Below are 16396 nucleotides of genomic sequence, written 5' to 3'. Positions count from 1 at the left end.
ACGTGGACATGTGACAAGAGCGAGAGCACGTGCTTTGGAAACCTAGGTGAACTCCTTCCTACTTCACTTGCGTATGGATACGAATGGCACTTGGTTGCTACCTCACCAAAATATGCTATGTCTAATTAGGTACAAAGAGGAACACTACCATGAAGCTCAGGAGCATCACCAAGGAGAAGGAGGACCACCCCAAGGCCACGCGAACCAAGACGGAGCGCAACAGCAGCAACACTGGAAGTCCCAGGTGACCCCGTGCCCACGGACTGCCCAGGAAGTTAGTGCTGGAGCACCACGTGCGCACGGGCCCAACTAACCCCGTGCGCACGGGCCTCCCAGGATGGCCGGCTTAGATTGCATCTCGCCCTCCTCTTGGAGATCTAGACCCCTTTTGGGAAGAATACTTGGGATTATCAAGCCCTCCTCTTGGAGAAGATCAAGATCAAGACCTCACCTAGTGGGAAGAACTTACCTCGTGCTATTTTCCTTGAATTGTTCATGTAATCTTGTGGAACTCATGTGTGCTACTCTAGTGGATGTGATATTTGGGTTTGTTTGAGTGTTTTGTGTCTTGTGCTCTTGAGTGTTCTTCCTCTTTTCCCCCTCCAAGTGTGAAAAGATCCCATCTAGGATTTTGCCCTACAACATACTATAGCCCCGCTGGTTTATAAGTATGATTTAACTAATAAAATACGATTGCATGTCGCCAAAGATTATATAGTTGGATTCGTATTTGAACATAGTTTCCAATTAAATAATTTTTATAACATGCATCAACATTTTGTTGGTTAAATTTGAGGGCAAAGTATGGCACAAAATATAAAGGGGACTATAGACTAGATGGAGGTAGTAGCACACGACCGCTCTCTACGCAACGACGCAACTGTCGACCGGCTTATAGGCGACCATTTCCTGCGTGTTCAACTACTTTATGCGTGTGTTTGCTTGTGGTTCAGGAAGCCGCGGCGCCCTCTGCTCTCAGGTCCCTCCAGGTGATTTTCCCTCATCCCTCCATGCGCGCTTCCAGTGTTTGGGGCCGATGCATGATCACGCACGTTCGTGTGCATGCAGTTGCGCCGGGCGCGGCGCGACGTTGCAGTTACCCGCTGCAAAAACTACCACGCAGACGCGCCGAGAATCCATGGCGCCTGGCCCCCTTTTATTCCTGCGGCCATTTACCTTCATCTCTCATCTCACATGACACAATAAGCACACCCACGAGGACACATATAGAGAGGACATCCATCGGTTCCAATGGCGCTCCCAGCGGCCGACGACGACAACGGCGGGTAGTTCACCATGCAACAGAATTGAGCATAGTTATGAGAATATCTAGGTATGATCATGTATATAGGCATCACGTCCAAGACAAGTAGACCGACTCATGCCTGCATCTACTACTATTAATCCACACATCGACCGCTATCCAGCATGCATCTAGAGTATTAAGTTCAAGAGAACAGAGTAACGCTTTAAGCAAGATGACATGATGTAGAGGGATAAATTCATGCAATATGATAAAAAAAACCATCTTGTTATCCTCGATGGCAACAATACAATACGTGTCTTGCTGCCCCTACTGTCACTGGGAAAGGACACTGCAAGATTGAACCCAAAGCTAAGCACTTCTCCCATTGCAAGAAAGATCAATCTAGTAGGCCAAACCAAACTGATAATTCGAAGAGACTTGCAAAGATAACCAATCATACATAAAAGAATTCAGGGAAGATTCAAATATTGTTCATAGATAAACTTGATCATAAACCCACAATTCATCGATCTCAACAAACACACCGCAAAAGAAGATTACATCGAATAGATCTCCACAAGAGAGGGGGAGAACTTTGTATTGAGATCCAAAAAGAGAGAAGAAGCCATCTTGCTAATAACTATGGACCCGAAGGTCTGAGGTAAACTACTCACACTTCATCGGAGAGTATGGTGTTGATGTAGAAGCCCTCCGTGATTGATGCCCCCTCCGGCGGAGCTCCGGAACAGGCCCCAAGATGGGATCTCATGAATACAAAAAGTTACGGCGATGGAATTAGGGTTTTGGCTCCATATCTAATCATTTGGGGGTACGTAGGTATATATAGGAGGAAGAAGTACGTCGGTGGAGCAACAGGGGGCCCACGAGGGTGGAGGGCGCGCCTGGGGGAGGGGGGGTAGGCGCGCCCCTACCTCGTGGCCTCCCTGTTAGTTGCTTGACGTAGGGTCCAAGTCTCCTGGATCATATTCGGTGAGAAAATCACGTTCCCGAAGGTTTCATTCCGTTTGGACTCCGTTTGATATTCCTTTTCTTCTAAACCGTAAAATAGGCAAGAAAACAACAATTCGAGGCTGGGCCTCCGGTTAATAGGTTAATCCCAAAAATAATATAAAAGTGTATAATAAAGCCCAATAATGTCCAAAAAAGTAGATAATATAGCATGGAGCAATCAAAAATTATAGATACGTTGGAGACGTATCAGCACACATCCTGATTACGGACCTGTTTGCCGCGTATCTCACACATCTTGTTCAGTTGAACCGTTTCCATTGTGTTGCCTAATCACACACAGTTCATCCTAGTGAACCGTATGCTGTATATCGCACACACCTTCATCTGGCTGCCCGTTTCTTTTTTTCCTCCTCATCGCAAACAGTTAATTGAACTGAACCGTATGCCCTGCATCGCACACGCAACTAAAATCTGAACGTGTTTGATGCATTCGTCATTGCAAATGTTTTGCACCTTTTTTGATGGTTCTTTTAGACCACCGTTTGCGATTATGGCATCACACACAGTTTCATCGAAGGGTCTCTGATCGTTGTGTCACGTTTGGACCATCCTGCACTAGTGCGTGCTAACAAACTTTTGTATACCCGAGTCTTCTCTTCGTTTGTTACTTTTGGAAGAGGCTCACGGAGGTGGACTTATGGGACATTTCATGCACGACAAGACCTTCGCCACACTCTCCTTCAAGTACTTTTGGCCAATGATTTTCCATGACGTGGCACGTTTCACCAATAAATGCTCTACATGCCGCAAAGCTAAGTTAAAAGCTCAATCTCATGGTTTACATGTGTCACTTCCAATTCCTTATCAACCATGGGAAAATATTAGTATGGATTTTGTGCTTGGTTTGCCTAGGACTAGAAATGGAAAGGATTTCATATTTGTTGTTGTGGACCGATTCTCAAAAATGGCAGATTTCATCCCATGCAATAAGATAGAGGATGCTTCACATATTGCTAATCTTTTTTGTAGGGAAATCTTTAGATTGCAAGGAGTACCAAGGACCATTGTGTCGGACCGGGACGTCAAGTTTTTAAGCTACTTTTGGAAGACCATATGCGCAAAGCTCGGCATTAAGCTTCTATTCCCCACGGCCTATCATTCCCAAATAGATGGACAAACGGAAGTCACCAACCGGATGCTATCTACGCTCCTACACGTGTTGATAAACAAGAACATCAAGGAATGGGAGGAGTGCTTACCCATCGCCGAGTACTCCTACAATCGAGCTCGACACACTACTGCCGGCAAGTCACCCTTCGAGGTTGTCTACGGCTTCAACCCATTGTCCCCATTGGACATTCTACCTCTTCTGCTCCAAGAACACGCAAACATGGATGCAAGTCCAAGGACAAGCTTTCTTAAGAAGATGCATGAAGATACATGGCAATGATCGAGCGTCAAGTACATCACATCACCAGAAAGCTCAACATCAACAAGACAACAATGGTGTTCCAACCGGTAGATCTCATATGGCTTCATCTTTGTAAGGACTATTTCCCCAATGAGCGGAGTCAAAGCTACTACCATGAGCCGACGACCAATTCAAGGTGCTAGCACGCTACAATGACAACGCCTACAAGATCGACATCCCATGTGACAAGTACAACATAAGCGACATCTTCAACGTCAAAGACTTGGCCAAGTACCATGGTGATGAAGATCATGATCCGTGGATGGATCTCTCTCAAGGGGGGGGGATGATGCGGAGCATCCTGCCATCATCCCCATGGACTATACAACAACAATTCAAGCACCACATGGACCCATGACAAGAGCTAGAGCACATGCAGTGGAATCCGGGGTGAACTCCTTCCTACTTGTGATGTAGGGTAGAACCCTAATCACCCGATCTTTCACGAAAGGAGTGGATCCCGAGATGAACACGAAGAACACGAGGAGGGAAACGAGGGGAAAATCACAACGGGGGCACGAGAGAACACTCAAACCAACAAGTAGGATCACACATGTGCTAGATCCATGAACACAAAGGAAGATACAAGATCCAAAGTCAACAACGGACGATACAAGAGGTAACCGGTCTTCTCCGTGAGGAGGTCTTGATGGTCTTCTCCGCAAGGAGGTCTCGAATCCAAATGGATCTTCTCCGAAGAGGGGCCACGGTCTCTCTCGTGGAGTAGATCCAATGTGGATGAGCAATGCTCTATCTCTAAATATGAGCTAAACCAATGCTGACCCTAACTAGGAGGTGGTGGAGGAGTATATATAGTCTAGGGACACGAAGGGGTAAGTGAGGGGTACATGGGCTTCGGCCGGCAACACTGGACACAGCTAGGGGCCCGTCGTCCGACAGGTACCGGACGTCCGGTGGCTCGCGAGGGTCCGGTCGTCCGGTAATTGTCGGACGTCTGGTGTTTTGGCTCGGTTGAGGTGGCGCCGGATTTTCGGAGACGGTTGGACGTTCGGTCGCTGGGGTGTGTCGGATGTCCGGTACTTGTCGGACGTCCGGCCGCTGTAGCTTCCGTTGGCTGGCCCTTCTTTCTGGATGAGTGCATAGGCGTCGGACGTCCGGCGCTGCCCGGTCATCCAGTGGCTGAAGACTTCGGACAACTTCTTCTCTTGGTCCTTGTACTTGGCGTCCTCGCTAGCTCATCTATTGGATGTGGTGGCTCCGTGGTTTTCCTCTAAGTGCCTGATCATGCATAGCACACACGTTGGAGGTAGTAGCCGTGTCTCACATGTAGAAAGTGAAAGTTTGGAGAGGAGCGAGTTCACCTTTTGTCCAATGGCGTATGTTCGAGATCTCATCATATGTCCTCTTGGGGCTTGGAGAGTAGTCGGAGTGTACATGGGGATGAACGTGGGATGCTCCGCATCATCTCCCCCCCCCCCCTTGGGAAAGATCCGACCTCGGATCGTGATCCTCATCACCATGGAAACGGTTGTCATGGACGGACTTTTAGTTGGACAGAGTTGAAAGCATTGCGCAATCCAAGCACTCCAAGGTGTCGCCGGAGTGGTATACATGCAAAAAGAGCAAACACAAATGACACTTGGAAATACAATGGTTAGCACGCAAAAGGTGTCCATCAAGTAAGCATAATGTCGTCCAATGGAGTTGTGATACGGAGCATCCCACGTTCATCCCCATGTACACTCCGACTACTCTCCAAGACCCAAGAGAACATAAGACGAGACCTCAACTAGGCACCATTGGACACAAGGTGAACTGGCTCCTCTTCGAACCATCACTTTCCTTGCGTGGGACATGGCTACTACCTCAAACTTGTGTGCTATGCATGATTAGGAACCAAGAGGAAGCCCATGGACAAGAAGGCGAGGACACAAAGCACGAGGAACAAGAAGAAGGGCCACGAAAGAAGCTCCAGCCACCGGACGACCGGTCTGGACTGGACGTCCGACGCCTGAAGACCCACGGGACGACCGATCCAGACCAGACGACAGATGACAGGCAACACACTCCAGCGTCCTTATGTCCGACCGCCCCCGGAAATCCGATGCCACCTCATCCGAGCCAAAACGCCGGACGTCCGACAAGTACCGAACGACCGGACCATCGTGAGCCACCGGACGTCCGGTACCTGTCGGAGGACCGACCCCTGGCTGTGTCCAGTATTGCGGGCCGAAGCCCATGTACCCCTCACTTACCCCTTCGTGTCCCTAGACTATACATACTCCTCCACCACCTCCTAGTTAGGGTTAGCAAAGGATTAGCTCACATTTTGTGTGAGAGATTTGCTCATCCACTTGGATACCTTCTCCTCAGAGATTCGAGCCTCCACCGGAGAAGATCCCCCAAGCGGATTCAAGACCCCTTTTAGGGAAGAACTCAAGACCTCCTCACAGAGAAGACCGGCTACCCTTGTATCATACTTAGTTATCTGTGGATCGTGTATCTTTCCTTATGTACTCGAGGATCTAGCACATGTTTGACTTATTCGTGTTGGTTTAGTGTTTCCCCTTGTGTTTTCCCTCTTTCTCACCCTTGTGTTCCTCATGTTCTTTGCGGGATCCGCTCCGTTCGTGAAAGATCGGCCGATTAGGGTTCTACCCTACATCAAGTTGTTCATAGCAAGGCAAACAATGCTTGTCCAAATGATGTAAAATGACATGTAAAGCATTCATTTGGCAAATGCAATCATTGTGCACACAAATGTGTCATGAATATGATCAATGCAACCACGGTGCAAAATGATGTCATAGTGAGACGGTTTATCAATAGCATGAATATGGTAATGGATGGTCAATGTGATGTGATCATGCAATTGATGGTAGGCAATAAGATCACAACAAATTTGCTAAGAAAATGCACAAGCTCATAATATGAGTCAATCCATGCATAAGATGTAAATTTTTCATGCGTATGATATGTCTGTCGAGCATGACATGTGTGAGCACAATCAACAAATATGCAGGTGTAGGTGTACCAATGCTCGATGTCGTGGCATGAGTGGAGGTCGAAGGTGCATCCAATAAGTCCGAGCGCTCCTCAACTTGAAGGCCCATAGAGCCAATCTCCCATGTCGCTCCTCCGTTCGCGAGATTTATCATGTAGACAACAAGAAGACAACAATGAAAGAGTGACCCATCCAATAGGCGTAATTGAGGATGGCTCAAAGGGAAGGAGTTCACCTTTAGGAGATTCTCGCAAATGTTGGTGTTGCACATCGTGTATGCCTTCACATGACCAAATTGTCTCATGACGGTATAGCCTTGTGAATCCGTCAAAATGAAAGAACATGAAAAATACTTGGAAAAACAAATGAGGTTAGCGGAGATGCAAAACCTATCATTTGTGTGGTAAAATACCCAAAAAGTGGATGCATAATGCTCATCATAAGAAAGTACAAGGGAGCGTTTCATAGTATAGAGGCATATGATGATGCAAGAACAACCAAATACAATAGGCTAAATCAAGCAAGCATGCATCACAAGTAAAGTGTCCAAGTCTCCACGATTAATAAGCATAGATGCAACAATTGGAGGCAAGCGACAATGAACAAAATATATCATGTGAGAGGAATGAATATATATGTCATCAACCCAAGAAAGCAATTAAGAATGGAACATGGGTGATGCGACAAAGCAAGCAATCATGTGAATCAAGGCAAGCAAGCTAGTAGTGCAAAGATGCCATGTACTAGAAGGAATTATGTCAAGTATGTCATGTGTGCAAATAGTGTGTATGAATAATTCAGATGACATACCACAAGCATGAAAGGAGGATGTGAGCAAAATAGGATCAATAGCATGAGTCACATGATAAACATGGCAATAGCAACAAGGATCTCCACCAAGCATGCAAATACACATAGGAGAAGCATAATTGTGAATCATGGGTAGATGCAAGCAAGGGTCACAATTGCATGGCAAAGGCATAGAAACAAGCATGACATGCAAAGTGAACACGGTAAAATGAGCATGAAGCGACAAGCGGTATATAGCCCATAGCCATGTGAGAGACAAGTGAGAGAGATGCGTGTAGTCATTGCGTGAAGAGAATGGTGGTAAGGATAGTCCACAGGATCCCAAGTCATCTTTGCTCTCAAGAGCTCGTTTCGTCAACTCTTGGGATTGAGAGGTTGACGAGTATACGTGAGTACCTACACAAAAAAAAGAGAAAGGGAAAATTGTGTGTGCGTGGTAGATGTACACATCATCCATCATGATGCACACGTGCTTGTGTTGGTTAGCACAAAATATCCAATGCTCGAATAAATGAGATGTGTGATATAGAAAAATGTCATCCATCATGATAGGTTTGTTGTTATGTATAGCATAATGGATACTCAAATTATGTAATGCATCACAAGAAATATGTAGAGCATTGTTATTCATGGAATGCATATGGTGCAAGCAATTATGAGAATCATGCAATGTATGGAATGCATCAAAATCTCCTATTATGTACGAGGAAACTATGGGGGTCTCCTCATGATCATTAGTGGAAACATCACATGGAGAATATTGACAACATCCAAAATAATGCATAGTCGAAACATTGTGATCTTGGCATGGCATAGTAGATGAATTGCGCAAATCATGTAATGGAAGCAAGGCAATGTCATCACATGAAAAACAAAAGCCAATGACCATCATCTCGTCATCTATGCCATAAGTGCAAATGGGATTTATTGTAATGGGGCATGCATAGTTACTATGTTGAGATTGAAATGATGCAATATGTGAGATCTCACTCATATCATATGACAAGGTTAATGGATTGTCAAACATGATGTGACCAAATGAATTTTCATAAGATATCCTATGGAGCATAGCATCACAACTAGGCAAATCAACATGCTCATCATCATATTTATCATAAATAGGTAATTCATGACATGATGAATTCGCACTAGCATGAAGCATGGGAATAGGTGGATCAACATCATGCAAGCAATCATTGGTGAGATAGTCCACTAGTGGGACAAGAGAAGCACCATCACCTATGTTACCTTTGGAGCATCGCTCATGTGTTGTAGGTGAGGTGTCGAAGACCAAGTCGTTGTCATCTTCATCTTGATGGAAACATGTGGGGGGTGCATCATCGTCCATCATGTCCATCGTCGTCTCCATTGGAGGTATAGACTCATCGAGGATAGGCGTGTCATCATGTAGGAGACCTAGCACCAAAGAAAACACACTCGAGGTAGAGGCTAAGTTGTTTGAAATCAAAGTGGCCTCACATGCTGTGTCAACTACCTCACTCACTAAGTGTGGTGGCTCACTCACTCCCTCTTGGATGCTCTCAAGTGTGGGCTAGTGGTGATCACACTCATCCTCTTATAGGAAATGCACTAAATGTCACATATGGTGGAGTCACTCATATCACTCATGTGGTAGTGGCTCTCTTCACATGGCAATTGGGGTATCTCGTCATATGTGGGTGTCGGAGAGATGTAGGTGCAAATGTCTCCATGCTCAATCATGTCATAGTCGTAGCCGTGGATGAAGGCCGAAGATGGCACATCATCACTCTCCTCAAAGACCAAAGGTAAGTTCTCATGTGCGGTCTCGTAACATGACTCGGAGTATGAGTCCAATGTGGGCGTCGTCTTCATGTTGTTGAACAGGTTCGTGCGTGTCACCGTGGTAGAAGGGGATGGACCTTTCTCGACCTTATTGTCGCCGTCTTGTTGTAGGAGGACCATATGATGTGGCACCTCGTAGCTCGTCTCCATGACCGGAGGGAATTTCTCGTGCTCGGCCATCTTCCATGAGGGGCTTCCGAAGATGGAAGTGTCGTCCTCGCTCGTAGGTGGCCGCCTTGTAGTTGAAGATGTCGATGTAGGCGAACTCATGGGGAGTAGGCGAAGATGTCGAACGTCCAAAGGCGAAGATGCCTTGATAGCACTTGGTGAAGATGCCGAAGTGGTTGGTGTAGCCATAGCTCCGTCTTGGTGGTGCTCGTCTTGCAGTCTTCTCTTGTGCTCATGATTTTTGGGCTTGGCCTGAAGTAGGGTGATATAGGGTGGAACCCTAAGGGGAGATCTTTCACGAATTGGAGGGGGAATCCCGAAGCACAAGATGAACACAAGAGGGAAAACACTCAATTGACTAGATCCAATGACACATATGCTAGATCCGATCACACAAAGAGAGATACAACGATTCAAAGACAACAAAGGAAAGATACAAGGTGCTAGTTCATCCCAATCCTATGAGGAATGAGGTCTTGGTGATCCTATGATGGGCATCTATTCACTAGGGATCTTCTTCCTTAGGAGGTCTTGAGGTTGGTCACTCCAAGAGGAGGTGTTGATCTCCTAGTGGAATGGATCCATGGAGCAAAGCTCTCATATGTCTATTATCTCCTTTGCTAACCCTAAAAAATGGTCTAGGTACGGAATATATAGGTGGCTGGAGGTGAGGGACGAGGTGGATGAAGAGGAGGCCCAAACAGCAATCACAGCCGTCCATCCTGTAGTGCCCGTGTGCACGGGGGTCCCGTGGGCACGGTACAGGCCCGTGCGCATGGGGTGCTCCGGCGCCAGCTTTCTGTGTAGCCCATGCGCACGGGGTCTTCGAGGCCCGTGGGCACGGGGTCGCTTGGGACCTCCAGTCCAGCTGCGGTTGTGCTTCCCGTTCTTCCTCGTGGCCTTGGGGTCCTTCTCCTTGGACTCCGGGATGCTCCATAGCTGCTGGGTGGCGGTCATCCTTGTACCTTATGTCATGTAGGTCCACTTGGGGCTTGATGTGCTATGAAGGTTTACATGGAGATGAACGTAGTATGCTCCGCATCATCTCCCCCCGCCCCTTGGGAGAGATCCGACCTCGGATCGTGATCCTCATCACCATGGAAACGGTTGTCGTCGACGGACTTGAAATTGGACGGAGTTGAAGACATGGCGCAATCCAAGTAGTCCAAGGTGTCTCTGTAGTGGTAGACATGCAAAAAGAGCAAACACAAGCGACACTCGGAAATACAATGGTTAGTGCACACAAAGTGTCCATCAAATAAGCATAAGTCCATGCAGCAAGATTGTTCGTGACAAAGCGCATGAAGCTTATCAAGATGATGTAAAATGACATGTAAAGCATTCATGGGAGGAAAAGCATTCATTGTGCACACAAATGTATTGTGAATATGATCAATGCAACCACAGTGGAAAATGATGTCATAGTGAGACGGTTTATCAATGGCATGAATATGGTAATGGATGCTCAATGTGATATGATCATGCAATTGATGGTAGGAAATAAGATCATGATGTATGAATATGCGATCAAGGTATATCACAACAAATTTGCTAATGAAATGCACAAGCTCATATATCATGGATGACATAGAAAGACAAGATGTAACAAGGCAATCGTAATATGAGTCAATCCATGCATAAGATGCAAATTTGTCATGTGTATGATATGTCCATCGAGCATGACATGTGTGAACACAATCAACAAACATGGAGGTGTTGGTATACCAATGCTCGATGTCGTGGCATGAGTGGAGGTTTGAAGGTGCATCCAATAAGTCCGAGCGCTCCTCAACTTGAAAGTTCATGGGTTCCATCTCCAATGTCGGTCCTCCATCCAATAGATGTAACATGTAGAGAAGAAGAAGGAAACAACAATGAAAGAGTGACCCATCCAATATGCATATTTGAGGATGGCTCAAAGGGAAGGAGGTCACCTTTAGGAGATTCTCGCAAATGTTGGTGTTGCACATCGTGTATGCCTTCACATGACCAAATTGTCTCATGACAGTATCGCCTTGTGAATCCTTCAACATGAAAGAACATGACAAACACTCGGAAAAACAAATGAGGTTAGCGGAGATGCAAAACATATCATTCATGTGGTAAAATACCCAACAAGTGGATGCATCATGCTCATCATAAGAAAGTACAAGGGAGCATTTCATAGTATGGAGGCATATGATGCGAGAACAACCAAATAGAATAGGCTCAATCAAGCAAGCATGCATCACAAGTAAACTGTCCTAGTCTCCACAATAAATAAGCATAGATGCAACAATTGGAGGCAAGCGACAATGAACAAAATATATCATGTGAGAGGCATGAACATATACGTCATCAACCCAAGAAAGCAATGAAGAATGGAACATGCGTGATGCGACTAAGCAAGCAATCATGTGAATCAAGGCAAGCAAGCTAGTATTGAGAAGATGCAACATAGTAGAAAGAATCATGTCAAGTATGTCATGTGTGCAAATGGTGGGCATGAATAATGGACAAGACATATCACAAGCATGAATGGAGGATATGAGCAAAATAGCATCAATAGCATGAGGCACATGATAAACATGGCAATTGCAACAAGGATCTCCACCAAGCATGCAAATACACATAGGAGTAACATAATTGTGAATCATGGGTAGATGCAAGCAAGGGTCACAATTGCATGGCAAAGGCATAGAAGCAAGCATAACATGCAAAGTGAACACAGTAAAATGAGCAAGAGAGCGATATATAGCCCATAGCCGTGCGAGAGCCAAGTGAGGGAGATGTGCGTAGTCGGTGCGCAAAGAGAGCGGTGGGAAGGATAGTTCATGGGATCTCAAGTCATCTTTGCTCTCAAGAGCTCGTTTCGTCAACTCTTGGGATTGAGAGGTTGACGAGTATACATGAGTACCTACACAAAACAAAGACAAAGGGAAAATTGTGTGTGCATGGTAGATGTACACATCATCCATCATGATGCGCAAGTGCAAGTGTTGGTTAGCACAAAATAGCTAATGCTCAAATAAATGAGATGCGTGATATAGAAACATGTCATCCATCATGATCGGTTTGTTGTTATGTCTAGCATAATGGAGACTCAAATTGTGTAATGCATCACAAGAAATATGTAGAGCATTGTTATTCATGGAATGCATACGGTGCAAGCAATTATGAGAATCATGCAATGTATGGAATGCATCAAAATTTGATAATATGTATGAGGAAACTATGGGGGTCTCCTCATTAGCATTAATGGAAACATCACACGGAGAAGATTGACAACATACCAAACAATGCTTATTTGGAACAATGTGATCATGGCATGGCATAGTAGATGAATTGCGCAAATCATGTAAAGGAAGCATAGCAATATCACCGCAAGAGAAACAAAAGCCAATGACCATCATCTCGTCATCTATGCCGTAAGTGAAAATGGGATTTATTTTAATGGGGCATGCATAGGTACTATGTTGAGATTGAAAAGATGCAATATGGGAGATCTCACTCATAGCATATGACAAGGTTAATGGATTGTCAAACATGATGTGACCAAAACAATTTTCACAAGATATCCTATGGAGCATAGCATCACAACTAGGCAACTCAACATGCTCATCATCATATTTATCATAAATAGGTAAGTCATGACATGAGGAAGTCGCACTAGCATGAAGCATGGGTATAGGTGTGTCAACATTATGCAAGCAATCATTTGTAAAATAGTCCACTAGTGGGACAAGAGAAGCACCATCACCTATGTTACCTTTGGAGCATCGCTCATGTGTTGTAGGTGAGGTGTCGAAGACCGAGTTGTGGTCATCTTCATCTTGATGGAACCATGTGGGGGTGCATCATCGTCCACCATGGCCATCGTTGTCTCCATTGGAGGTATGGACTCGTCGAGGGTAGGGATGTCATCATGTAGGAGACCTAGCACCAAAGAAGAAAACACACTAGGAGTAGAGGTTAAGTCGTTAGAAATCAAAGTGGCCTCACATGTTGTGTCAACTACCTCACTCACTAAGTGTTGTGGCTCACTCACTCCCTCTCGGATGCTCTCACTCATATGGTTGGTGGAGTCACTCAAATGGCTCTCAACCTCACATAGGACGTGTGGCATGCTCTCAAGTGTGGGGCTAGTGGTGGTCACACTCATCCTCTCATAGGAAATGCTCTCAATGTCACGTGTGGTGGAGTCACTCATGTCACTCATGTGGTGGTGGCTCTCCTCACATGGCAACATCACATGTCGTTGTCGAACAGATGTTGGTGCAAATGTCTCCATGCTCAATCATGTAGTGGTCGTAGCCGTGGCTGAAGGCCGAAGATGGCACATCATCACTCTCCTCGAAGACCAAAGATAAGGTCTCATGTGCGGTCTCGTAGCTTGACTCGGAGTATAAGTCCAATATGGGCGCCGTCTTCATGTTGTTGATGAGGTTCATGCTCGTCGCCGTGGTCGAAGGGGATGGCCCTAGCTCGACCTTCTTGTCGCCGTCTTGTTGTTGGAGGCCCCAATGATGTGGCACCTCGTAGCTCGTCTCCATGACCGAAGGGAAATTCATGCTCGGCCATCTTCCTTGAGGGGCTTCCGAAGATGGAAGTGTCTTCCTCGCTCGTAGTTGGTCGCCTTGTAGTTGAAGATGTTAATGTAGGTGAACTCATGGGAAGTAGGCGAAGATGCCCAACGTCCAAAGGCGAAGATGCCTTGATAGCACTTGGCAAAGATGCCGAAGTGGTTGTTGTAGCCGTAGCATGCTCTTGGTGGTGCTTGTCTCGCGGTCTTCTCTTGTGGTCATGAATTTTGGACTTGGCGTGAAGTAGGGCTTGTTGGGACTTGTAGGTAGCCGCATCTCGAGCATCTTCATGTTGATTGTGGCGTTGTCGCACTTGAGCTCGCAGTAGATGTCGTTCGTCGTCGTCGTGCACATGTTACTTGGAGATGACATGTCCTTCATGAAGAGATGGATCACGAACGTGATGGTGGTCGCCATGGAGTTGTGGACGTGGATGACTTGCGCTTGTGTCGCTTCGGCGCCCTGAAGAGGATCGATGTGCTTGCCGCCGCCTTGAAGATGACGAAGGGGAAGTTGACTTGATCAAGGCCCGAATCTCATCCATCCTTGCATCTTGCTCCTTCTTTTGTGCGGAAAGCTTGTTGTCGATGTAGTCCCTTTTCCGCGGTTCGGAGTGGCGAATGTCAATGGAGAGGTTCTCGATGCACTCTCGTAATCTTGATTGTGTGCCTTGCATTTGTCGTTGTAGATCGAACATTGACGCTTCGGTGATGTAGTTGTTCACGACGTCGTTGTTGTCGAAGACCGGAGATGAAATGCCTTGCCTTTCCATCACAAGGCTCGCACAAATATGAGTGGAAGAAAGGAAATAACTAGACCAATGTACCTTATCCAATGTTGAGGATGGATCAAAGATCACTCAATAATGTATCAAGGAAATAACACAATTGGTACCGGATCTTGTCAATTCTCACACCTACAGAAATAAGGCTTATGGTGGAGCTCGGTGAGGATAGTGGCACAAATATTTGAGGCAAATTGTTAGCAAGAGTCAATAGTGTTGGCACAAATTCGCAAGTGAAACAAGTAGACCTATAGCAATATGTGGCACACGGAAACAAACACACGGATAGATAAATGGGGTCGTGCAACCATGGAATGAGCACAAAATGTGGAATCCACAGAAAATGCTCGTGTTGCACAACTCAAGAGAGACGCTAGCACGATTTCTCAGTAGGCGGATACGACTCTTGTGCACAACCTATAAGATGCAAGATGTATGAGCTTTCTATCCCAAGTATGGTATGTGTATGATGTTCTGGTGTTTCGCATACGATGATCCAAGATGATCAATATGGTAGTATGGTATGCAATGTGGCGATGCTATGGCTCTTGCTTACAAGCTCTTTGCTCTCTTTTCTTTTGCTTAAAAGCTTATTCTCTTTTTTTATATGGCCACTATGCCAAATGCACAAACCAAGATAGCAATTGTGTATATGCGGGAACAATCTTGTGACATAAGAGATGATATGATACCAATATGATATGGTATGTATGCAATGGGAGGTGTAGATCACTAATGTGCACAAGTAACATTGCCGGCAATACTCAAATGGCTAGTATCGATAGGCAAGTGATGCAAAATGGGCTAGGGGTTATCAATGCAATTGCAAGGGTGATTGTACAATGGTGTCGTTGAGGTTACCGTCCTTGAAGATGGTGAGTGTCGGTGTTCTTGATGTAGATAACAACATGATGGAGACTCGTCCCTAAGTAGCCGAAACACCTTAGTAAACGGTAAAAAATCGCGAACTCAAAATCTCAAGGGCAAAAGTCAAATGGTGGTAGCGGGATGCGGTGGTGATGTAGTGGAAGCTCAATGGGAATTGCGAAATGCAATGATGGGTTATGCGAGTAGGCAATGCGGAAGAGGAGGGTAAGGTGGTGGACTATACACGGTGTCAGAGTTGGAAGCTCGGTCCCTAAGTAGCCGAAACACCTTAGGAGACACAACTCACAGCACAAACAAAATTGGGTTAAGTTGGTGTGGAAGAAGTGTATGGTGTAAGCCTATGCGGGAGTTATGGTGGTGGTGGTTGGTCAAGAAACAATTGTCCCTAAGTAGCTGAAACACCTTAGGAGACTCGAATCGCTACTCAAGCAACCACAAATGCTATAAAGAACAAATTTGGATAGGTTGCGGAAGTTTGTGGTGGTTATGCGGAGGTTGTGGTGGAAGCCCTAGGCAAAGATGCCAAAGTTACAAAAATTTGATGGAGTCAAATGGTGATGGTACCTATCTAGTTGGATGGGGGATGTCAATAGCTACTCAACGAGCTAAAGAACGCGAAAATCGGACTCCGGATGTGGAAGTTATGGCCGAAACGGTGAAGCACTCGCGGCTGTCCTGGGGGGGTCGTGCGCACGGGGGTGGGAGC

This window comes from Triticum dicoccoides, chromosome 4A (genome assembly GCF_002162155.2).
Source record: "Triticum dicoccoides isolate Atlit2015 ecotype Zavitan chromosome 4A, WEW_v2.0, whole genome shotgun sequence".
NCBI lineage: Eukaryota > Viridiplantae > Streptophyta > Magnoliopsida > Poales > Poaceae > Triticum > Triticum dicoccoides.
The sequence above is the reverse complement of the archived record's forward strand: the minus strand, read 5'-3'. Positions refer to the sequence as shown.